This window comes from Raphanus sativus, chromosome 2, assembly GCF_000801105.2.
Source record: "Raphanus sativus cultivar WK10039 chromosome 2, ASM80110v3, whole genome shotgun sequence".
NCBI lineage: Eukaryota > Viridiplantae > Streptophyta > Magnoliopsida > Brassicales > Brassicaceae > Raphanus > Raphanus sativus.
This window is the reverse complement of record NC_079512.1, coordinates 16,342,121-16,368,425: the sequence shown is the minus strand read 5'-3', so window position 1 is coordinate 16,368,425 and position 26,305 is coordinate 16,342,121. Positions and strand designations below refer to the sequence as shown.

Sequence of the window (26,305 nt, the reverse complement as noted above, 5' to 3'; positions counted from 1 at the left end):
GACAAATAAGTGGCTTAACAATATCTCAATTACTACAATCTATGGAGTTCTTTTTAACTGGTGTTGTGAGTGGAATAGAAACAAAAAGTGGTGCTACCGCAAATTGCAGCAAGGGTTCGCATCATTTTCATGTACTCCCTCCAATGAGGAGAATGCAGTTCGTGTATAAGAGAGGTCCGAGCGTTTAGGAAGAAAAAGATTATAAACCCGTATGATTTGGATATGATTTGATTTATAATCGATTAAACTAAAACATATAAATATGTATATATTTATAACGACGCATGAATATCTATTTGTTATATAAGTTGAAATATAATTATAATTTGTAATCACTTGAATTATAATTAATAACAGTTTACTGTAACTGAGGTTTCTTATTTTTTTAGTTTTTTTTTTGATCTTTTTGCTTTATTTCAACAATAACTAAATTGAAATAAAGATTATAAATTTGATGGACAACAATTAGTTGAAATTCTTTACAACCCCATTTTTTTTTATCTTTAAACAAACAAAGTTGTGTTAAATTGAAGATATATTAATTTGATGAAAACTAAATATGAAAGAATAGAAAAGCTTTTATTTCATGCTTCTGTTTTTCTTTTTAATTTTTTTTTTCAAATTTAGAGTTTTGATATTAATTCTAGATTTGATTATTTTATTAGATGATAGAAGCATTTTTTATTTTTTATTCTTTTATTTAAATATATAATATTTTTTAATAAATAATTTTTTGACAACACTCTAAAATTCGTATATTATATAATATGATCTCAAACTAAATAATTATGTCTTTTTTGGTATAAACCCGAATAAACTGAAAACCGACGGTATATAAACCAAATCAAACCGAAGTAAATATGGATTTAGAATAGTAGTTATATTTTACTAACCGAAATACCGAAAAAAACAAACCGAACCGAAACCAACCCGATATCCGGATTGAACACCCATAATCCAAATGAAACCGAACTATTATTTCATTCTCCAAAACATAATAAAAATATCAACTTCATTTTGCTCAAAACGCGAGTCTTATCCTAATGTAATAGTTATTACATGGAACTATCAATACCGGAAACAAGATTAGTATTTACAGTCTTTGCATATACAGTAGAAAAACACATACCCGAATAACTTCAAAACTCTTCTCTCTTTTGTTAAGAAGGCATCATTAACACAGCTTCGAGCTCAAACCTTTCAAATCAATGTGAAAATCAGAATGAAGGTAATCCAACTTAGGAAAAAGTACTCAGCCGCTTGTCGTCTCACTATTGAAATGGTGCTCATCGATGCTAATATGAGTAACCGTATAAGTGACCTACATCACTATAAACATATAACAAATGAATACAATGATACAAGGCATGGTCTAACATTAATATTTTCTAACTTTAGTTATCTATGCTACAAGATCTATAATAGTATTAATTTGTTGACTCATTCTTAAATAGGGTGAAAAAATTCACGCAAGTTTGGAAAAATATTTAGTGAACCAGTTTAATCATTTCCTGGCTGGAGGCTGATAAAACAATGTCATAAACTTCTCATTTTTTTTTTTTGAAACTGATTTTCATAAACTTCTCTTTGATTCGAGCGAAACACTTTTACCAGATAAGCTTCATGTCAATAACCGTGTGAGAAACTGTGAATATTGACCAATAGCAGTGACTGGTTTTGTAATTTTAATCAGTCAATTACAAAACCATTCTAAATGGAACTTTTAGTTCGTATTACTTTATTGGTAACTAACTAAGTTCTTAAATAATCATTATCTTTTTTTATGTTAACTACCATAGATTCAAAGTTTTGTATTTTAATCTTGCAGATATGATCGGACATATCGTGGAAGTAACACATCTTGAAGTTGTGTCAGTCAATGGGAAAGAACCAAACAAAATTTGGATTAAACTGCGCAACACTGAGTGCAATTGCTTTGCTCCTACGACTTAGTTATCTTATAGATTCTTATACACTTAAGAGCATCTCCAACTCATTGTTATATTCACCTCCAAATGCTATAATAGAGTAAAAAGTGCTCCAACCCATTGCTATATCCACCTTTATAATAGATAAATGTTATTTTCACTTCTATAAATAGAGAAAAAATAGTATTCCTCTATTATAGAGGCATACTTTTTTATTTCAAAACAGTCCTTTAATTTTTAAATTTTTATGATTATATCAAAAACAATTATTTTAATAAGAAAATACACTTTTTATAAACATAAAATGACAGTTTTGATTTACCTAACAATTTTTTTATTGAAACTTTTGTTTAAACAAAGTTAAAAATGTATGAAAATCTTATAAAAGTAAAATTGAATAGGATTGATTTGCAACTTTTAAAAATAATTAGATACTTGTTGTAAAATAAAAATAGAATCTTTTGAAAATATTCCTTTTTAAAGGTAAAACTAGAGGAATACATTGGAGAGAAACACATCTCTATTTTAGAAATCCTTTATTTTAGGAGAAATTGTCTAAACTACCACTTTCTTGGTACCACTTTTCATTTTTACCTTAATCACTTATACCATTAAAAATTTAATAATAGAAAGACCATTAAACCCTAATTAATTAAACCTAAGACTACATACGTCGACGTCGACTATCAACTCTATCTTCTTCGTCGATGTGATGTGAGAATCCGGCGAGCTCCGGCTAAGGATACGATCGGATATTTGAGATGTCGGCGGATTGCTTTTGTGATGGAAGTGAGACATTGGGATGAGCCAAGTGAGGCATAATCGCCATGATTGCGATAGAGTGGCGAGAAGAGAAAAAGGACTTGGATTTGGGAAGGAATTGAAGCTGCAATGATACCAATCAGACAACTCGGTGCAGATATTCTCACCATCCAAGCAAATAAAGTATTATACCAACCTTTTCTAAACTCTTTGTCTTTCAAATTGATTTTGAAGTCTCTTTTGAGTTGATGAATGGATGTGTAAATGTTTATAGGTGAGACCGCTAAGATATGATGATTTTCGGAAATCAATGGCAGTAATCGAGCGTTGGAACTCGGAGTTTGGCTCTAATTGAGTATGGGAGGTTGATCTCCCTGTCGACGAGGTCCCTCCTGAGCTTCCTGAACCAGCTCTTGGCATCAACTTCGCAAGGGATGGTATGGCAGAGGAAAACTGGGTTTCTCTGATTGCAGTTCACTCGGATTCTTGGCTCATCTCTGCTGCCTTTTACATTGGTGCACGTTTCTCTTTTGATAAAAACTAGAGGTATAACTTTTCCTTCTCTTCCCACTGTTCTATGTTCTTGTACACATTGTTTGGTGGTAACTTGTAGTTTTCTTGCCTCTGAGTTGAATGAATTTGTTTCAGGATGAGGCTGTTCCAGATGATAAATAATCTTCCAACCATTTACGAGGTTGTAACCAGCAAAGCAAAGCAATCCAAGGATCAATCTGCAAACAGTGGCAGAAGCAAGTCTAGTGGTGTCACTCAAACGGACATAAAACTCTTCTTTGAGGCTGTGTGGAGAGGTTTTACGTCTAAGGCTTCTGGGAGATCATCATCATCCAACTAGAATCGGTTTCGTTGAGTTTGTCATGGTAAACCCGTCGTTGCTCTTTTACCAGCTTGCTATCAGAGCTCCTTTGGGACAGAACACTGTAATAATATCTCTCTCAACCAAAACTGATCTTCTTCATTTTATCAAAATCCACGTCATCTAATAGTTAACTTGTTTCTTGTGTGTAGGTTCTTCTTAGGGGACCTGAGAACTCACATGAGGCAGTGAAGCATTTCGGCCCTGCTCCTGGTGTGCCACACAGTCACTCCAAGCCGTATGTTCGGTCCAAGGGAAGGAAGTTTGAGAAGGCCAGAGGAAAGAGGAAGAGCTGTGGTTTCAAGGTTTAAGAAACATTATCTCTGCGTCTTTGAACTTGATTCTCAGAGTGTTTGTTTGCTTCTTTACTTAAATCTCTATTCTCGTTGCTTCTCGTTTGCTTCTCGTTTGCTTCTCATTAGTGAATTGTTGCTTCTCGTGTGCTTGCTTCAGACAATATGTTTAGGTTTTGTTTCTACTGGATTCATCGTGTGTTGAGTCACTTACATTAAGCTTTTATAATATCAAAATCTTATTCATAATCTGCTCGAAGTACAACACTTTCAAGAACAAGAATGTTATTTGAGAGGCAACGCAACAGCCAAGAACCCTAGAAGCTTTTCTTGTTGTCCTGAAGCTTGGTGAAGAAGTCACTGATGTGCGCAGTGACCTCTTGAGTTTCTCTTGGTTAACGAAGTGACCAGCGTCTTCAATTACAACAACCTCTAGAAGATGTAGAACATCTGCAGCAAATTCACCACCGTCAACGTACTCTTTAACCCTGAAATAAATGTATACATTTGCAATAAATAAATGTATAAACTCTTTTTTTTGGCATCAAATGTATAAACTTTTATAAATAGCTTATAAGTTCTTGTAAATAGTTTTATAAACCCTTTTAAAAATAACCTTTGTAATATATAAAGCCTTATAAAAGACTATGAATCATTTATAGTGACTTTATAAATATTTATAAATCATCTGTACACCTTATAAATAGTTTATAAACTATTATAAATAATATACATACTTTTATAAACCTTGAATCTGATCTTGTTTGGTGCTACTGTGGTTGCTGTATCTGCAGATATCTCATTGCTAACACAATCTAGCAAACAAAATTGTTTTATAATCATTTATAATGGTGTATAAACTTTATAAATTAATTTTACAAACCCTTATAAATTATTTACATACTTTTATAAACCTTTATAAATTATTATACAAACAATTATAAATAATTTTATAAGTCTTTTTAAATTGTTATAGATTCTTTAGTTGATTTATAAACTTATACAACTCTTATAATATTCCTTATAAATTGAATATAAGCTTTCATAAAGTTTTTATAAACCCTTATTAGTAGTATACATACCCTTTATAAATTATTTATAAACTTTCATAACTTTATTATAAACATTTATAAATGGTTTATAGATTTTATAACATGTTTTATATGCCTTTATAAATGGTTTATTTACTCTTACCATTGATTTTACATACCCTTATAAATTTTTTATAATCCTTCATAATGGTGTATTAACTTTATAAATTGTTTTTATAAACTCTTATAAATTATTTGCATACCCTTATAAATTTTTATAAATTATTATACAAATCATTATAAATTATTTTATAAGGCTTTCTAAATGGTTATAGACTCTTTTAGTTGATTTATAAACCTATACAACTCTTATATTACCTCTTATAAATGATTTTATAAATTCTTATAAATAATGATTTTATAAACCCTTATAAATGATTTTATAAACCCGTATAAAACATTTACATATTCTTATAAATTATTGATAGACCCTTATAAAATCTAGTTGTGCTTAAATTAGACTTTTCATTTGACCATAATCTTATTTTATAAACTCTTATAAATTGTGTTATGAAGATTAATAAATTCTAATCTTTGGAATATATTTATAAATATATTTATAAACTGTTATAAATAGATTTATATTTCATATATATTTTATCAACTCTTATAAATATGTCCTAAACCCATCAACACAAAAGAAAAGGCTCTTATAAACCCTTATAAGATGATATAAATCATTACAGAATATTTATGAATTCTATAATTACACATACAATAATGATTCTTTTGGTTAGAAAATGATTTTGTAAATAATTATAAATAATTTACAAACATTTACATGAGAATTATAAAAAAATTGTAAGAATTTATAAATCTTGAGATATTGAGATTCAGTTGTTTTCAGTCTCAGGCTGCAATACCAACTATCTCTTTGTCCAAGACACTAGAAGAAGATGGTTCAGAGATGGTGGCAACAGTGGTAAATCTTTCACATTTTGTGTTTGGCATAGTTCAGCTCTGCCTTATGAGCAATAGAGTGAGGTGGAGCAGACACAAGACTGATCATTTTGAGCCTGTTTCGGCATGTACGCAGTGGATTGGGTTGAGTTTTGCAAGTACAAACTCCATTGGAGCTAGATTCAAATGATTTACAAAACGTTATAAATTTGTTTATAATTAACTTATAGCCTGCAGTAGATATTTTATAAAGTATTATAAATTAATTTATAAACTTGTATGAATCAATTTATACATTCTTGTAAATCAAAATAAAATATCTTATAGTTAAATCATATAAGCTTTTATATACAATATATTAACTCTTATATTATTATTTACATATCCTTATAAACCCTTATAAATTATTATACAAACCATTATAAATTGTTTTATAAGGCTTTCTAAATGGTTATAAACTCTTTTAGTTAATTTATAAACATATACAACTCTTATAATACCCATTATAAACTGAATATAATCTTTCATAAAGTTTTTATAAACCATTATTAATAGTATACATACCCCTTATAAATTATTTATAAACTTTCTTATAAACATTTATAAATAGTTTATATATATTTTTTAACTTGTTTTATATGCATTTATTAATGGTTTATATATTCTTACAAGTAATTTTACATACCTTTATAAAGTTTTGTAAAGAGATGATGATACATGGCAGATTCCGAGGCACATGTGGACAGCAAGCAAGGCTCCACAGCTTTAAAAATTTTAAATACCCTTATAAATAGTTTTAGAATATTTTATTATGGTGTATAAATTTTATAAATTATTTTTATAAACCCTAATAAATCCTTATAAATTATTATACAAACCATTATAAATTGTTTTATAAGGCTTTCTAAATGGTTAAATGGTTTCTAAACTTTATAAAAACTTTTATGAATTTTTTAAATGTTTTATAAACCCTTATAAATTATTTGCATACCTTTACAAACTTTATAAATTATTTAACAAACCTTATAAATTGTCTTATAAGCCTTTCTAAATGGTTATAATTAAACTCTTATAACGGATTTAAAGATCTTCTACTGATTTCTTTTCAATACAACATGTAATTTATGCATGTTAGTATCTCAACAAAAGTAACATAACTTTGAGGAGTAGATTCAATTGAATTGAATTGAATAGAAAACACGAAGGAATACAATAAACATAAACAATTAGACTAAAGTTGAAATGCGATAACACAGAGAGTTGTCTGCCTGAGAAATCGAACTCTGCCTGGTCAGGTAAGATTGTTGCTAGCACATGACGATTCTTGCAACTCCAACGAACAACCTCCTCTCTTCACAGTCACATACTTTTCAAAGCTCGGTTCCATCAAATCTGCTTTCTTCACCGCCGTAGAAGTGAATCTAAACTGGTTCAAATCTGAGCTGGTGGAGTTAAGATCGGCGACTGCTTCAACAATGGAGCAAGCTTTTGTAACACAAGACGGAAGAAGACTAAACAGATCCTCCTCATCATCGTGACTACTCTCCCCCCCATAGAAATTCTTGATATCTTTCAGCAACAGCGCTGTGTAACTGCTCTTGTCATCTTCTTCCTTTGATTGCAACAACAATGTTTTTAGACCGAAATCGAAGTCCCGTGATTTCCTCAACGATTTGCTTCTGCTTATCACTTGAGGTTTCGTGACTTAAGCAGATTCATTTTCTCTTTTTATCATCTTCTCCTTGTTGTCTCCTTTAATCGCGTTCTGATTTATTTCCTCCAATGGCTTTCTCGATCTCGTTCTCACCGCCACCGTCTTCGCTCGATCTCATCCTCGCCGTCGATGCTCGATCTCATCCTCGCCGTCGTCGCTCGATCTCATCGTCGTCACTCGGTCTTGTCGCGTCGCCATCGTCATCACTCAAATCTCGTCCTCACCGTCGCCGTCTTTGCTCGATCTCATCCTCGCCGTCGATGCTCGATCTCATCCTCGCCGTCGATGCTCGATCTCATCCTCGCCGTCGTCACTCGGTCTTGTCGCGTCGCCATCGTCATCACTCAATCTCGTCGCGTTGTCGTCTCTGTCGTTGAGCTCGACGAAGATTTCTCTCGGCAAAGAAAATGATAAGAAATTAGGTTAGATTGTGAGAGGGGTGTTCTTGTCTTTTATCAATTAATGATTTAGGTATTTTTGAAAATGTTCTCCTTCTTAGTGTATATATGAAAAGTGGTACCAAGAAAAGTGTATAAATAAAATTTCCCCTTATTTTAGAGATATAAATAGGGAAATACATTGGAGATGGTCTTGGACCAACTCCAACCCACCTCTATTTTAATTTCTATATTTTCCTCTAAAATAGAAAAACTCTATTATAGAAGTGGATTTACTCCAATATATGCCTCTATAACAGAATTCTTCTATTTATAGAGGAAAATATAGAGATATGATATTTACATCTTTAAATATAGAAGCAAAAAAGTATAATTTCTCTATATTTTCCTCTAAAATAGAGTTTCTCTTCTCTATTTTAGAGGCATACATTGGAGCAAATCCACCTCTATAATAGAGATCTCTATTTTAGAGGAAAATATAAAGATGTACATTGGAGATGTTCTTAGATGACTAACTCTCATTAGTGTTGTGGGGTAAGTTAACTCCGGATGTCAATGAAGCTATAATCTAGCTTCGTGGTCAAGATTCAGTGCTATGTGTCGTGAAGTTTGGAAAATTTAAAATCTGGAAAAGTAAATATTTTTATTTATGTATATATACTCAATACTGATTTCGTTTGTGAAAAAATATTATTTTGATATTTTTCACATATATTAAGAAAATGACATAAATATATGTAAGTTGTTATTAATTACATTTTCTGGCCAGTAATATTTGAGATAAATAAAATTATTTATAAAATCAATACAGTTTACAATTAATTTTCAGCCGAAAATAAGTATAATTTATATTGAGATTGTAGGACGACAATTGTTATGAAACAGAGGAAGCATATGATATACAATCAATTATTTTTTTGATCAAATGTCGACATAAATGTAAACTACTTATCTTTTAACAAAATGACTAGATGATAACCCGTGCCTTGTACGAGATGAGATTATTTTTAAGATATTAAGAAGTTAGGTATGTTTATTTTGGATATCAGTTTAGTTTCGGGTTGTTTTCGGATTTTAAGATCCTATGATATAAATACATTCTAAATTCATATTCATTTTCGTTTGTTCGGTTAAAGTGGTTGAGATTTTTGGTTTTTTAGTGATAAACTAAAGACTATTTATATTGGTTTGGTTTTATATTCTTTGAATTTTAGACAATTCTAATGTAAACCAATTGTTTCATATTATAAATTATGAACAAATTCATAATAAAATCAAATTTATATAACTGTTATAAACCAATTGTTTATAATTTTAATGTTTGAAATAATTATACATATAAATATAAATAATATTTTAAAATATATTTTTACATTTCGGAAATCTTCGGATACTCATTCGGTTCTCGGTTCGGATCAGGTTGAGTACCGTTCTTCTTCGGATACATCAGCTTAGGATCCATTCGGTTATTTACCCCGGGTCTGATCGAGTTTGGGACCCTGATTTTTGGGTCGGTTTTGGGTCGGTTCTTCAATTCCGGATATTTTGTCCAGCCTTATTTTTTAAGATAAAATAATATTATATCTGTTTAATCTGGATATTCTTTCGGTATTATATTATTTTTATTTTAACCTCCTAATATATAAATACCATTCTAAATATGTCTGACTTAATATACTACTAAAGCTACCATATTTTGAAATATTTTACTTGGGATGCAAATTTTGCAATAAATTGAATGTACCTGTGAATATGAAAACACTATATATTATACCTTATGTAACTCTTATTATTTAGGCTTTCTATATTTTTCTATATTGTTTCGGCCGTTTGAGAAAAATGTTATTTTAGATAATGTTATATTTAAATAACTGAATACATAAATTAGATATCCTACGATCTTTGGAGACAGGCAATTAACCTCGCGGCTGTATACTAAATTTATCAATGAAATTTATTTATTTTATTTTTTTATTAATCTGGGGGTATCTCAGGCCCATGGAGAGGCCCAGACTAATCTCCAAGAAGAGGTGTAGTCCACGGATAGACTCTCTCTCCGGGTATTCAAATGAGCTCTAAAGCATGGGCTCAAATCCATGTTAGGTGATCAAAATAATTGTGACTTAGTTTCACACAATATTAGTGTCCCATGTCCGCCTCCTTACCATCCGACCACAATCACTCGGTCCAGTGAGATTTATATTAAATGCGTATCTTATTTTTCTTCCATGAAAATATGACACTTATTACGTGATGCACAAAAGAATTTTCTTGTAAAAATAAGGATATTAATGTAACAAAAAGACAATATATATAAATTCGACCGTAAAGAAGTGACAAAGAATAAACAGTATATATATATATATCATATACACCGAAATGATATATGAAATTTAATTTATTGTGCTTATATTTTGTTTTTATGATTAAATTTCTAAGAAATACGAATACAACAATGAAAGGATATATGACAAAAGGAAACAATACCAAATAAAAATCTGAAAAGCATAATAGCCAAAAACGGTCTCACATACTCCACAGCCTTTCCCAAACCACTCACATTAGCATACAAAAAATTCAACAAAACGTCTTCACAGTTAAACTGCTCGTTCACAAACTCTCGACCAAGTCTCGCCTTCTCGGACTGATACAAACGAAACGCGAAACCAACGTCCATAAACGCAGCTCCAGTGAGAATCATATTGTATCCCTTATGACTCCTCGCAAATTTCTCCGCACTTTAAGTCATTGTTTCATCAACAAAACGCGGGTAGTATCCTACCAATCTCTAAGGGTGCTCTCTCCAAACTCTAAACCCTTTCTCAATGGTATCACATGACATTATTATATCGTCGTCAAGCTCAAGAATGGCTCGTGTTTTAATCAACGGGTCGATGTTGTACCTGTTGTTTAGAGAGTTCAGCTTCTCGACTCGGATTCTGACCGGCACGGCAGAGTTCAGATCGGTGAGTTCAGGAGGTGGTCCTTTGTTCCATATGACAAGGATCTCTTTCACTGAAGGACATCGAGAGTAATGCTTCACGTACATTTTAAGGTTCCAGAGACGTGAGTCGTACGTCATAGTTGCTAACGTGAACTTAGATACATGACATTTGAGAGGATAAGCCATTACAGCTCCACTACCACCGTAAATGTACCTGACGCCTACACATGTGACCAAAACTCCTAGAACTAATATCAAACTGAGTACTAATCTTCCAAAAATGGAATTAGGTTTCACGAACCGTCTGAGAAAAGGAGGTACTCGGTTTAACATAGAACACAACCTTCTTAACTGTTCAGACACAAAGCTTGTGGTCTCCAGATTCAAGACCGCATCGGTTCTTTTTCCTGCGTAGTAGTTATCTCACCAGGTTGATGGAACAATACAGTTCAAGATTCCAAGCAAAAACTCTAGAAACTCAACCAAAGTAATAGCAGCTGCGAGAGAGGCATATCCGAGAGAAAACCTAAGAAACAAATCACCTGACATTACACGGTCAAGAAATCAAAGACGTCGTAGAAAAAGTGTCGAGGATATTGTAATATAGTATGCAAATCATCCCACGGGTCGTTATCCGAGCAAGGCTGGCAATTCTCTTGACCTTCTTCCAATTCTCTTGGTCTCCACAACGTGGTTCACTTGAACCCGAAGAGTCCTGCTTATGATCTCTTGTCCAAGATGCTGGAGTACGATCCTCTGAAGCGTATAACAGCCTCGCAGGCGTTGGAGCATGAGTACTTCAGGATGGAGCCTCTCCCGGGGAGGAACGCGTTTGTAGCGTCTCAGCCGATGGAGAAGAACGTGAATTACCCTACTCGTCCTGTTGATACGAACACCGACTTCGAAGGCACGACACGCATCAACAAGCGGTGGCGGCGGGAAACGTGGCGGGAGGTCATGGGATGGGGAGTAGGTCGATGCCGAGACCGATGGTTGCACACAACATGCAGAGGATGCAACCGCAAGGTGGTGTGATGGCTTATAATTTCCCTGTTCGATCATGAAAAAAAAATCGTTAAGTTTCTTGTCATGTAAGTAAATAAGGAAATAAAGCTATGCATTAAATAATCCATTTTTCTTAAATTCGCTCACAGCATGACACGTGGAAGGGAGCCTTCTCATGCATTCTGGTGAAAATCGTTTAAGAAAAGTCTTAAAAATGCTTCTCCTTTAATATATAGGAGATTAGAACTTCATACGTTTTCAAGTTAAGTTTATTAAATATTTTATTTCGTGTGAGGCGCATTATTACCTAGTATTTAGAGAACGAGACAACTTTTTAAATTTGGTTATCGAATGAAATTTTAAAATTGGTTATAATCAACTAACATTTGGCGTCCGAATTTTTATTTTATCCAAGTATATAGAACAAATCATATTAAATGTTACAAAAAGTAGTTAATATATATTGCCTTTTTAAAGAGATTTGGCTTTCCTTTTTGTTGGTTCAACAAAGAGATTTGGCTTTCCTTTTTCCCTAAAGGTAACTGATATTTTTGCCACATATATTTTTCTTATCAATACTATTAAAATAGAAGGCCCTTTTTTGAGGTGCCCTTCTATTTTGAATATATTTACAGATTCATGCCACTGATTTATTTATAATATATGATTTCTATTTAAATCCTAACAAAATCTATTTAATTCTAACAAAATCTATTTAATTCAACAATATTTATTTTTAAAATTTCTTAAATAACCGAACAACAATAAAATCTCATATTTTAACTTGCACTTAATTTTAGGATTGATTTGTTTGTTGCATAATTGTTTTGATTTATTTTGGAAACTTAAAAATATAAATAAAAAAACGTGAAGAGAATTTTAAATATTTTTAAAATTTTATATTTGTTGTAATTATCATTTAAATGACCGCGAAAACATTATTTTTAATTTTAAATAAAAATTACAAAGAATACGTTTAATAAATCAATTTGTTAACTTCAAACAAACTACTTTAAAAAATGTTACAGCTACTCATAATAATGACACATATTAAAAAAATTAAAAGAAAGTTGACTTTCCAAAATAAATCTATAATTAATGAGTAGAAAATTTTAAAATTATTATTTACAGATTTTTCCATCAAATATATAAAACATGTAACAAGTACAAACGGGTTAATAATTTTATCAACAAAAAAAATCTTGCGCTTTCAAAATATAGTTGGAGATATTAATATATATAATATTAAAAAGTCCTTAAATAAATTAAAATTTGTATAAGTGATATATACATATATATAAATATATATATTATGATCAATTATCCTATATACTAAAAGTATTTAATACAAAAAACATCTACTTGACAATCGTAATTCATACATTTACCATTTAAACAATAAGTTTGCAGAATTTAATTATAACCATAAGTAATATTGTTACCATAATTCTAGATCTCTATAATTTTTCAAATATCCTAATTTATTCTAAAAACAGTTTTTTCTTATAATATAAATTCATCGATTACATATTTCCGATAATTATGAGAATAAACTTTGTGATAGAGTTGTGTTCATTTTCTTTGTATATTAATGGAGTTGTGTTCATGTAACAAGCTTTTTGATAGGATTATTTAATTTGAACACTACACTGATAAGAAAATCAATGAGTCGGCGAAAACCATTTTGGGGTTTAGGAAACTTCTCACTCTATTGGTGATAAGCGCAGATCAAAATATAACCTATACTATTAAAGCGGATGATTGTTTATGAATCTGCCCCTGAAATTTTTAAATAATTACAAAATTTGCATTTACTTTTTTTCAGCATTATATGCAACTAATCAAAGGACATTATTTTGCAATTACATTAAAGAGTATTTAATATAATTCAATTCTTAGCATTTTTGAAAATTTTGTTTCCTAAATGTTTGCACCATATCTTTCCAAAAAAATATTTCACATTATTAATTATTTGAAAGCATTTATTAAATGAAACTACAAAATAAAATCAATTTGAAATAACAAATTAAATCAACAAAATCATAATACGGGTCTGAATTATCTAAACTCCTTAAAAATAGTTTCATTTAAAATAAAAACTAAATCACATAAACTAAATTTAATAAAATTATAGAAATTATTTTGAAACGCACTAATGAATTTTTCAATACAAGAGTGTTGAAGATATAAAATATTTAATTTAAATTAAAAAATTGAGTGTAAAATAAGTTTAACTTCGGTTTCAATATATAAAATCTTATTACGGGTTAGAATTATTTATAATCTTCTAAAATTTAGTCATATTGAAAATAAAAAAATAGGTCATATAAGTAAATTTAAGATAAATTTCGTAAAAATTTAAAATATATAATTTATCAAAAATTATAATTTTTATTACGTAAAACAATTTTCCAACAAAAAAATATACCCGCCCTTTTTAAGGGCGGGTCAAAATCTAGTTTCCTTTTAAAGCGATTTGGCTTTCCTTTTTCCTGAAGGTAACTAATATTTGTGCCACTGATATTTTTGTTATTTTCCTTTTAAGCTATAGGAAACCTGGAAAGGATCAACACTCGGTTAGGTAATCTATCCAAGGTTTAACACAACGTTTGAAACACGTAAACGTCATATCTGATTCGTTTTGGAGTATCAATAATACATTATCAAATAGTGTATAATTTGTACCAAAACAAATTAGGAAAATTGCAGCGTCTGACGTTAAAAAAATCAGGGAAAATGTTTTTTTGAGCCAAAAAATGATAACTATATTCTATTAGGCTAATTTTTATTTTATACCATTTTTACCCTTTAGTATTATTTTTTCAAAGTAAATCAATTAAAAAATTCAAAAATAGTAACTACTAATAAAATACCTATATCAACTTACTAGTAATTTTTTCCATTTCTAAAATTTTTAAATCATAATTTCATATTTTGTTCTACAGAAAGTAGAATTGACATTATACACAATAGAAAATGTAATCCACCTTTTCAATGAATATACTATGTTTAAAATACGTGATCTACGCAAATAATAGTAATCTAAAAATATTTGGAAAATATATTCCGCGTTTAACCTATTGTTCTAAAATCTGTAGAAATCAGAATTTACACATTACTAGAAATCTAAAACATGTAGAAATCAGAATCTACACATTACTGTAAATCTAAAACTAGTAGAAATCGATTTCAAACATGTTTATTGTATTCTACATATAGTAGAATACAGATTTTACAGATAAGGATAATCAGTTCCGAAAATATGAGAAGATAAATTTGAAAATATATTTATTAAATAAATTTAAAAAACAATTAAGTAAATCGTGATTTATAAATAAATATTTAAATTAAAAAGTTTAACGGTTGCTATTGTTGCTAGCAAGAATTTTTTTTTAATATTTTTATTTTAAAAATCAATATTTTTCTAGTAACAAATAATAAAAATCAATGTTTTCACGAATTTATTAATTTTTTAAAAGAAATCGATTTAATAAATATAAGGAAACTGAATATTTTCAAATATTATTTTTAATATTTCACGTAGATCCATATTCTAAATATTTTTTCTAGTAACAAATAATAAAAATAAATATTCTTAATATTAAAAATACCAAAAAACTTCAACATTTAGTTTTTTTTTCATTTGGTGATTTTAATATTTTTATTTTAGTTAATTTTATTAAAAAATATTTTAATCTTTATCAATTGTTTAGTTAATTCTAATTTCAAAATTTTAATTGAAATTAAAGATAGTATTGCATTTTGAAAATATTTAGTCTAATAGAACATAAAATATATGAGTTTAGCCTAATGGGACATAGTTATCATTTTTGTGCTAAAAAAATAATTTTCTCAAAAAATTATTGCTCACTCGCTAACCAATTTTTCTATTATACCGACATACTTCATTTCTTTTGTATAATAATACTCTTTTATCCTTGTATTGTATGCAGTTGGCTCGATCCGCCTAATAATAATAATAATTTACATAAGGATTATTGCTTGCAAAAGTAACTCTTGGTTCTTTAATATTTATTCACCTTCTGCAAATAATTTTTAATTTAGAGAAGATGAATTTGTTTCTTATCAAATTTGTGGGGTGTTTATGAAATTATCTTTGTTGATGGTGAAAAGTTGTGGTGAATAATAGAGTTTCGAAGATTCCTACAGCGAACGACAAGACTTGTGCAGTGACAATCATCTCCATATATATAGTCACCATCAACATGATCGATTACTTCATCATCACCACAATTTTCGTTTCTGCCACAGTTTTCTTTCTTCTCCTAATTTCTATGACCGTATGTTATGTTTTTCTCTTCCATCTGTATCAACAACAAAATTCTTCTTTCCAATGCGGTTACGTGTAGTATCTCCACTGATGTCGTCAAATACACTTATCGTTTAATTCGTTCTGGAATTCCGGCGCGGACTGAAGGATGATGTTTATTAACCAGACAAATCCTTAATGATCCAAATTTGGTCGGAAAAATGAACATTTTTGTTTATTTTATTATATTCTATTATATGTATATATAATAAAAATGTAAAACAATATGTATTATGTTTTTTTCTATTCATAATATGCAATGAAATATATTATGTTATTATACTATTTTACCTGTTTCCATTCCTATTGACGATTATTAGAATTATAACTTGTAATTTTTTTTTTAAGTTTTAACTATCGTTACATGTTTTTGAATCTGTAAAAATTGTACTAAATCTATATTATATAATTTAATTTTACATAATATAATTTAATATTATATAATTACATAATATAATTTAGTATTATAGAATATTATGTATTTTTAGATTTGGTATTAGTTGTTAGCCGTCAGACTCATTTAAAGGAGTTTATGGTGTATATTTGGTTTTAGGGCTTATTATTTAGAATATGAAATGGTATGGTTGAGGTCAGCATTAACTTCCTCTATGAAATTATAAACATTTCATAATTTCACCAATATATACTATGCTATTTGCATTTTCAATGCTATTTGGATTCAGGGTTATATTTGGGTTTATATTTGGGTTTAAGGATTATAATAGAGTTGGAATAAGGTTTAGTATCCAGATTTCAGGATTGATATAGAATTTGTATCATATAATATTCTGATGACATGAAATAGAACATTTAAGCCTCTTTATCCTTATTCATTGTGTTGTGCTCTGCATATGTATTTATAGGGTTGGTAAATGAAATAAACCATCTATTCTAAACAAGTTCATATTTTACACCACTTATTTCATTTTCTACAGGTAGAATTTCTTCGATAAATGACATGGCGATGTGGCTGCCTATTCTTCGTCATATATAATAATTTCTACTTTCATTCTTTTTTTCTGTGAAACAGCATTCATTTAAAAGATTAACCTTGGTTTTGATACAATATTGTTCTAGCATTATCAAGCCTAGGCATAAACATAAACTCAATAGCAGTAAAAGGAGAAGAGAGGAGATATATGATGTCGTTGAGGAATCCAGCGATCTCTAGATGGATCGAGAGAGAGTTTATTCCACAACTGTGAGCAGAGATCATGACATTTTGCATTGCCAAAGTTTCCGCAATTAGAGGCGACGCCACAAAGGTAACTGACGTTGAGTGAGATGTGGATGTTCCTGCATCATCAATGATCCACGTTTTGGATACCGGGTGAGAATCCCTCTTACAAAGAGGGACTGTGGTGAATAGATTCTCTCCTGAATGGAGGAAGTGGATGACGATCTCTCTCGTCCCTGACAAAAGGAAATTTTCATAAACTTATCCAATAAGGGTAAGTTTAAAGGACTAGTTGTTTGGAGCTTTAACGGACTCAGATATGGAGATGAAACTGAACATTTTCTAGACTGTCGATGCAATGGAGACAAATGAAATGATGCTTTTTGAAGCAGTGTCTCGTGACTGTGGTGGGCAAGTGAGGATGACGATGGAGACCCAGCCATCTTCAAACCAGCGAAACAACAAAAAGCTTGAAAAGATTTGGTGAAAAGGCAGGTAAAGTGGCCAATAAAAGACTCCGACGCCACTATTACTGTATCGGAACAAAGAGTGTTAATGAAACCAGATTCAAGCCGTTTCTCACCAGACTTTGTCATAGTATGAAAGTGAGAGCAAATTAATACCGAAATTTTTAGTTGTGAGTGGTAGTGACGGTAGGAGGAGATGGATCTTTGGTCCTTCCGACAAGAGAGATTCACCACGGGGGTTGAGCAAAGCTCAGAGCAACCAATGCTCGTAGATCTGACGGGAGAATCTTGGGAAACACCAGTACTAAAGCTTTGTTCACTACAAAGCAAGTAAGAACAGATCTTCCCCGTAGGGAGAAAGGTCAGCGCCCACGGGAACGAAGAGAGATACAGATCTGCAGCTGTACGTTAGTCGGAAAACGAGGATAAGCATTATACACGTAGCGATCAAAATTCAGATCTGAAATTATTGTAGCTGTGACTAAAGGAGAAGGACTGCAAGTAAGAAACAAGAGCCAACTGACTTTGATATAGCCCCGAAGCAGCTTGCACAGCCAAGGGCACATGAAGAACTACAGAAACCCAACATCAAGAGACAAACTTGACAGAAATCAACGTCAGGAGGGTCAGGCGGTTTCGGTTGAATGATGGGAGGGGAGCTTCAAGCGGATGTGGCTTACGCGACGGCGGCGACGGATCTGGAGGCGGCCTGAAACGCGACGGAGGGGCAGTCACAATTGAAGCCAAGGAGGAGGAAATCTGCTTCAAAAGAAGGAGGAGGGATGAGCGGCAGCATTTCTACTTGATCTAAACCATATGTTTTACAGTCTACATCATCCCGTACAACTCATAGTTACTGAATACTTTTAAGGGGGAACAGTATATGATATCAGATAATTATTGGCCTAAATAATATATTGACATATGTTATAATTAGGGCTGAGCATTTTATCCGTTAAATTTGATTCGATTCGTTATTAGTTGTTATTCGATCCAAAAATTCCGGATATCCGTAAGCTTTCGAAGCAAAGTAAATAATAAAATTTAATATCGTTAAAATCGAAGCAAATCACAAATATTAAAATTTTGGGAAGCGAATATCCCATCCATCAATATATAAATACATGTATATCTATCTTATTAAAGTAGAAGCACATTTTCATTTTGTTTGGAAACTTTGACAACAGAATTAAAAATGATTCAAATATTGTTTGGTAACAAAGATAAAAAAAAATATTAAGTAATCTTTTAATCATGAACTAGGTTTTGACCCGCGCTTCGAAAGCGCGGGTTCCCTTTTAGATTATAAACAAAGTTTGTGAATTAGTATTTAGAATTGGTGTATATTATTATGTTATAATGTCACTACGTCAAAAGACATTTTTTTTAAATTATATAGTTTATGAATTAGTTTATATAAGATTTTGTATACACTCTTATATAATTCTTTTTAAGTTTGAACATTTTATCGAACCCGAAAACCTAACCAAAATCAACCCAGAAATATAGATGTGGTTTGGTCCGGGTCAATGACAAAGTACATATTTTATTTCTTTTCCCATGGCTTCTGTTTGACTCGAGGTCCTACCCAACACCTGATCAGTATCCAAAGTATGCGAATATTTGGTATTTCATATATGTTTTTGGTATTTGAAATGTGTTTTTGGTATTATGAATATTTTTTTAATTTTCAAATTCAGGTTTCCGATTAAAGTTTCAAGTTCAATTTTTTTTGAAAAAATTAATAAAATATTGGGTACTAAGATTTTTCTTTTTGGTATTTTCAGTTCTTCAAGTCAGATTTATGGTAAAAATTTAGATTATTTTGAGTATTTGAATATTTTTCAGGTATTTGTTTGTATTTTGTGTATTTTTATGTTTCAATATTTTAGGTTTTTAGGTACTTCGAGTCCTAAAATAACCAAACCAGTTTGGGCTGTTACATACCCAAAACTTATGTATTTTTTAGGTAATTGATTATGGATCCGGATCCAAAAATAGTTAACCCGAATCTATACCAGAAATTTTTAAATACTTAATTATGTCTAAATGTTTAGAATCCGAAAAACCTAGACCTAAAAGGAACCGATTCGTACCCAACCAAAAGACCCGATGCCCAGACCTACTCTCCCATATTATTCTTATGTGCATTTTATAATCGTTGAACTCGTGAGACTTAATACTTACTAAATAGATTTTGATTAATTTATATTTATAAGGTATTTTAATAGTTTTCAAGTCTATATTAAATAAAAATTATTTTTAAACACTTATATAAAAATAATTTAACGTAAAATATATAACTTTTCTTTTTTACATATGGTTTGCTAGTGTTTGTATTAAATATGGAACTATACAGTGTAAGATGACAAAGTTCATAAGTAGCATATCTACACTGTACTCTTTTTTGGTAAAAATATTTTGTAACAATATATACTATATCTTGGTTTATAAAAATAATGTGAAAATATAAGAATATTCAATTTTTATATGTTTTAAATTTAGTTTCCGTTAAAAATAACTCATATAGAAAGGAACCAATCAGAATACCCAAAATCTATTCCTTTGTTGTATTTTGTGTATATTTTATCAGAATTACATTTGTTAAATTGATATGGTTTAAGATTTACTTGGTAGATTCTTTAAGCTAATTCAATAGAACATATGTGTAGGGTTTTTAATAGTTTTTAAACTTTCTTAATATATTTTTTTGTTATAATACTTTATTTAACGTAATATTTTTTATAGGACAATTCTCTCGAATAGCTTTTAAGCCCTAAAAAAAAGACAAAATAACCATTTTTATTTTGAAAATTTTAATTTTTTATTTTTTGAAATTTGAATCCCACCCCTAAACCCACCTCTTAACTCTAAACCCTAAGTCTTAGATTAGTTAACCCAATGGTTATAAATGCATACTTACCGTTAAATAAAATCTCTTTTGATCATTTTCTTTTTTGGAAGACTATTTTTGTGAAAATAAACTAAAAATGGCTATCTAAGAGAACTTCTCTAAAATGTGTATATATATATATATATGTGTGTGTGTGTGTGTGTATATATATAATTTGGTTTAACATATGATTTGCGAAAATGTTTATATCAAATTTGATTTTGTAAATATTTAAAACTATATAATGTAAGATGACATGGTATAATATATTTAATGATATATGATAACTCATTTTAATTATTGATAGTAGATTCTGAGTATGAAATATAGTGTATAACATAATTGATTAACAATTACTATGATGAGAAAGAAAATTGATTTACAGAAGAATTGACCACATAAAATGGAAAGTACAATAATAAATACTATAGACGGAGGCATAGTTAATTCTCCCTACCTTTGGTAACAAATTTAATTATTACTATTGTATTGTTAGAGAAGGAGTAATAATCGGGGTAATATTGTTACAAACATATAATATGACCAACAAATTTAAATCTAATGAAAGGGTCCAAACAACCTTTTTAAGTAGATTTTTCAAGACTGCTTCTGTTTTAATAGTATAGAGGGCCATGTATTTACCGGAACAAGCCTAAGTAAGAAAAGGACTAACATATCAAAAGGCCTGAAATTTTGTTATATCTTTAGACATGTTTTCTGTTTGTCCAATGATAATCAATTTTGTTATATCTCCGTACAAAATGTCTACTAAATTTTAAACCAAATCATACACACCCAAAACCATCATTGTTCATAAGAATGAACCCATAAACCGGAAATACAATACTACTATTAGAATTTCACAGTATACAAACCATAATTCTTTTACAGACCATCAAACCAGTCATTGTCATATTTATTATTCAGTATACCAAAAAAATATATTGATTAATTTATTCTATTAAAACAGCAACATGACATATTGATATATGTTTGATCCAATTATTTTAATATAATTGTTAAAACATCTTATTAGTCATTTTAAAAAATATTTTACACAAATATAATTAAAAAATATAAATATGATTAAAACACACACAAATATAAAATTTAAGAATCTAAAAAATGTAAAACAAAAAATATATCCGCTCTTTGAAGAGCGGGTCAAAATCTAGTCTTGATTACAATTAAAGTTTTAAATGTATAAAATTATACAGTTATTATTCTAACATATGATTTGACATATTCTATTCACATTGTTACATAAAAAGAAGAGAAAACATTTATGACAATTATAATTTTTTCTTAAGTCTTGTGTTATTATAATTGTTTGCTAAATTTAAAAATTTACAAAATATGTAGATTTATTACTTCTTTTAATTTTTATCTTTATATCAAGCAAAAAATAATATTTTACAAAACAAATTTGTATTGAATTTTTAAGATCATATGAATTAATCAAACAAATGAGATATCCGTAAGTATTCGCAAATATCTATTTATTTTTCGGATATCCGTTTTTCGAATATCTGTATTTTTCTGAAGCAAAGTAAATCGAAAAATTAGATATCCGTAACATTCGAAGCAAATCAAAAATACCTTAAAAACCCAGATATCAGATCCGTGCTCAGGTCTAGTTATAATCAATAACATCTACCTAATTTGTGTTCGAAACATGGCTATTATGCAAATATACCCCAAAAAATTATGGATATTAAATTAATATTACCATTTAGGATATTCCAATTTAATAACGAAAGATGGTTATATAATAGACCGTTGCTAAAAAAAAAGGTTATATAATAGACCAAAGCGAAAAGTTTTCAGCATTCTCTAAGAATCTGAGATGGATACAGACTCTAAATCACTTCTACCAATTATTGGTATGGATAAAATTCCCTAAATATCGTTATTATTAACTTTATCATCATCATCATCATCATCAAAATTTTCATTTCATATTGCCAAGAAACTAATGAGACAATTTTGTTGTAGACATCAGCCCTTTACTAGTCAAATGCGATGATCCCAGCATGAATGAAGATGCCGGCGTTGCCGAGGTTGTCCGTAGACTAGACCGAGCTTGTCGGGACGTCGGTTTCTTCTACGTGGTAACAAATATTATGAGTTTATCTTTGTTTTTTTAGGGTTTTATAAAATTGTGCTGCGGCCTGAAGTTTTTGATTCGTGTGGTGGAGCAGACTGACCATGGAATTTGTGAGAGTCTTATGAAGAAGGTGAAAGAGATGTCACATCAATTCTTCAAGCTTCCATATGAGGAGAAACTTAAGATCAAGATTAAACCAGCAGCTGGATACAGGTTTGTTTCGTTGATCTGAACATATATATAGGGTGTTTTCATTACATCACTGCTATTTTGTTCATAAGGAGAAGAAAAAGATATATACGTGTACGTGATTAAAAAGTATATATATATTTGGTTAAGAGAACCCTTTTTCCGCAAAGATTCAACGAGAGTTTGGAAACTGAAAAAAAAAACAGGATACTAAAATCTTTAGTTCTTTTACATTCATTATTACTGTTTCTAGAAAACAAAATACACCGACCAGAAAACGAATTGAAAACAATAATTCCTTTTTAATAGAATATAGTGTTTTTTTTTCTGAGAAAAAATTAAGAATATATGGATTGAGGTCCAATTAATTCCCCAAAGTATAGTACCTACGATTAGTTTGATTTCAAATTTTCTAATGAGACATAAAACATAGCTCCATTTTTATATCGCCAACCAATAGCAACTTAGTTCCTAGCATAACATACAGTGTTTTATGGAGGATCACTAGCTAATGAGTGTTGAATTGTACAGAGGATATCAGCGAATTGGAGAAAACTTTACGAATGGGAAACAAGATTTTCACGAAGCAATTGATGTAAGCGTAGGCAACTTACTAGCCAATCTATTAAGCCATCTTGTCCAAGTAGTAGTGATTCTACTAAATATGTTTTCATTCTCTTATGGGCAGTGTTACAGAGAGTTCGAGCAAGGAAAGTATGGAGAAACTGGAAAGGTCATGGAAGGGCCAAACCAGTGGTAAGAGTTTAATAAATACTGCATTTACGTAATTCAACAATATATTTTTAAAGGTCATAATAAATAATGGAATCGTTTGTAAAAATAGCAAAATTGTGTGTGTTTAAAACGTTAAAATGCAAAAATTGATATACCTCTTATCATCATATATAGAATTTTAATTAATTAGCAAAAAAAAAATCATATAATTTTAATTTTTACGTGAGATGATACCTCCTTTGGACTATTTCTCTCTTTATTATTTTTTTTCTTGTGTGTGACGTTTTCTTTAAAGGCCAGATAATCCTCAAGACTACAAAGAAGTGATGGATGAGTATATTAAGCTATGCATAGGTGTGTATTAACATTTTTCAACCCTTTTCAGTTTTCTTTATGTCTTTAATTCCAACTTAGAGATTCTTAGGTTTCTAATTTCATCACATGGTTTCAAGATCTATCTAGAAACATCCTCAGAGGAATCTCCTTAGCTCTTGGGGATCACCTTATGAATTTGAGGGAAAACTGGTTGGAGACCCTTTTTGGATAATGCGTATTATTGGTTATCCAGGTGTAAACCAAGAAAATGTTATCGGATGGTAATACACTTTTCTCATTATTGTATAACTACGAAGACCTATCTTTTTGCCTCACTTAATTAGTAGCACGCCAAGAAAACTCTATCAGATGTAACTCGTCTCTTTTTTTTTTTGCTTAAAAAAAATTTCAGTGGAGCTCACACTGACTATGGTAAGTAAGCTTCAACTCGAATCAAGAGGATCAATATTTTCATAATTTTTGTTTCAAGAGGGAGAAACACACAATACTTTTTAGGATTTTGTTTTGAACAACTTACACTTTTTAGTCAAAAACCGTAATTTTGTAGGCTTGTTGTCGCTAATAAATCAAGATGATGATAAAACTGCTCTTCAGGTATATATTATGACCATGATCTTTCTCCTATTTTGTTACTGAAAAAAACTGATTGAGATTTTTTTGTAGAGAAAGAAAAATTTAAAGTGTCTTTTTTTTTTCCAATTCTCCCTTTTTTGTATCTTTGAAAAGGTGAAGAACTTGGCCGGTGGTTGGATATCAGTTACTCCGATCCCTGGATCATTTATTTGCAACATCGGTGACATGTTAAAGGTTTTGTTTGTTCTCTCTCTAACCTATATTTTCATTTAGACAATTCTTGAAAACATTAAAAATCAAATATGCAGATACTTTCAAATGGAGTATATGAATCCACAATTCATAGAGTGATCAATAACTCTCCTCGATACCGTGTATGCGTCGGATTCTTCTACGAGGTATAATAAAGTGTTTTGTGTTTTTCTCATAAAGGATTTTGAATCATGTATATTTCCGAACAGTTCAACTTTGATGCGATGGCTGAACCATTGGATATCTTCAAAGGCCCGGGAAATAAAAGATCTCAAGTTTCCAAAAGAGTTGTCTATGGAGAGCATCTGGTTAACAAACTCCAGGCTACCTTCGCAAATTCAATGGAAAACATTTAGTTTGATTGGTTGGGCTTTCAATTGCAATTTTTTTATCTGGATTTCTAGTTCTAATAAAAAAACATTACTAAACTACTAAAAAGTGATACAACCACATAACTTTATGGTCTTGCTAAAAAGATGTGGCTATATGATCATATAACTACAAAAAGATACAAATATATATATATATATATATATATATATATATATATAATTATTATGGTATTGTGGCTATTTATTTTTGTAGTTTTTGAGTATGTTTTATCAAAATAAATTTGAAGCCACAGTAGGGAGAATGGATACATGCGAACGGTGCACCCACTCAATTTTCTTATTTTGATAAATTAAAAGGAGAAATAGTGTTTTTTTACATCAAATCAAATGGCTAATATATTAATCAAATAAAAGACGGTTTGGTAACTAGATCGGAATAGAACAACCAATAAAATAGAATTTTCTATGAAAAGACTTCGTAATCCTAGCTAAAAAATCTGCTATCCGATTTTGCGCTCGTAAAATATGGGTGATCTTGAAGTCCGGAAAGTATATCTGTAGAGTTTCAATCCTCTCTAATTCTGTTGCGAAGTTTGGCCAGGCTTTTGGCTCTTTAATCATAGCAATCAGGTTTTTGTAGTCTATTCTGAAGCTCTGACATGTTGAATGTTGGAGCATGTTCTCTATCTCGTCCACTGTAGTCCTTCCAATTCAGAATGCAAAGTAGATTCTCGCCGTATCAAGTTTCGAGTCTCCATGAGTTGTACTTTTCCTATGCTATTGATATACTATGGATTTTATCCATTTTTAGCTATGGTATATAATTGTTTTATAATATATTATATGTGTTTGGAATCTATTTAGAGTATCTATAAGTTCGGGTACGTTTTGGAGATAAGTGGTGATTTGGTGTTTTTTGGAGTTTTTCGAAGTGCAGAATTGCACAGGTTTTGATTGATTTCGAAAGACGAAAAAGATACGAAAAAAGGTTTTGATTGATTTCGG

The 26,305-nt window shown here is 30.2% G+C and overlaps 1 pseudogene; it reads left to right on the top strand.

The window, feature by feature from the left end:
• Positions 1-22,604: 22,604 nt before the first annotated feature.
• Positions 22,605-25,331, top strand: LOC108840722 (probable 2-oxoglutarate-dependent dioxygenase At3g49630; annotated as a pseudogene).
• The last annotated feature ends 974 nt before the right edge of the window (positions 25,332-26,305 follow it).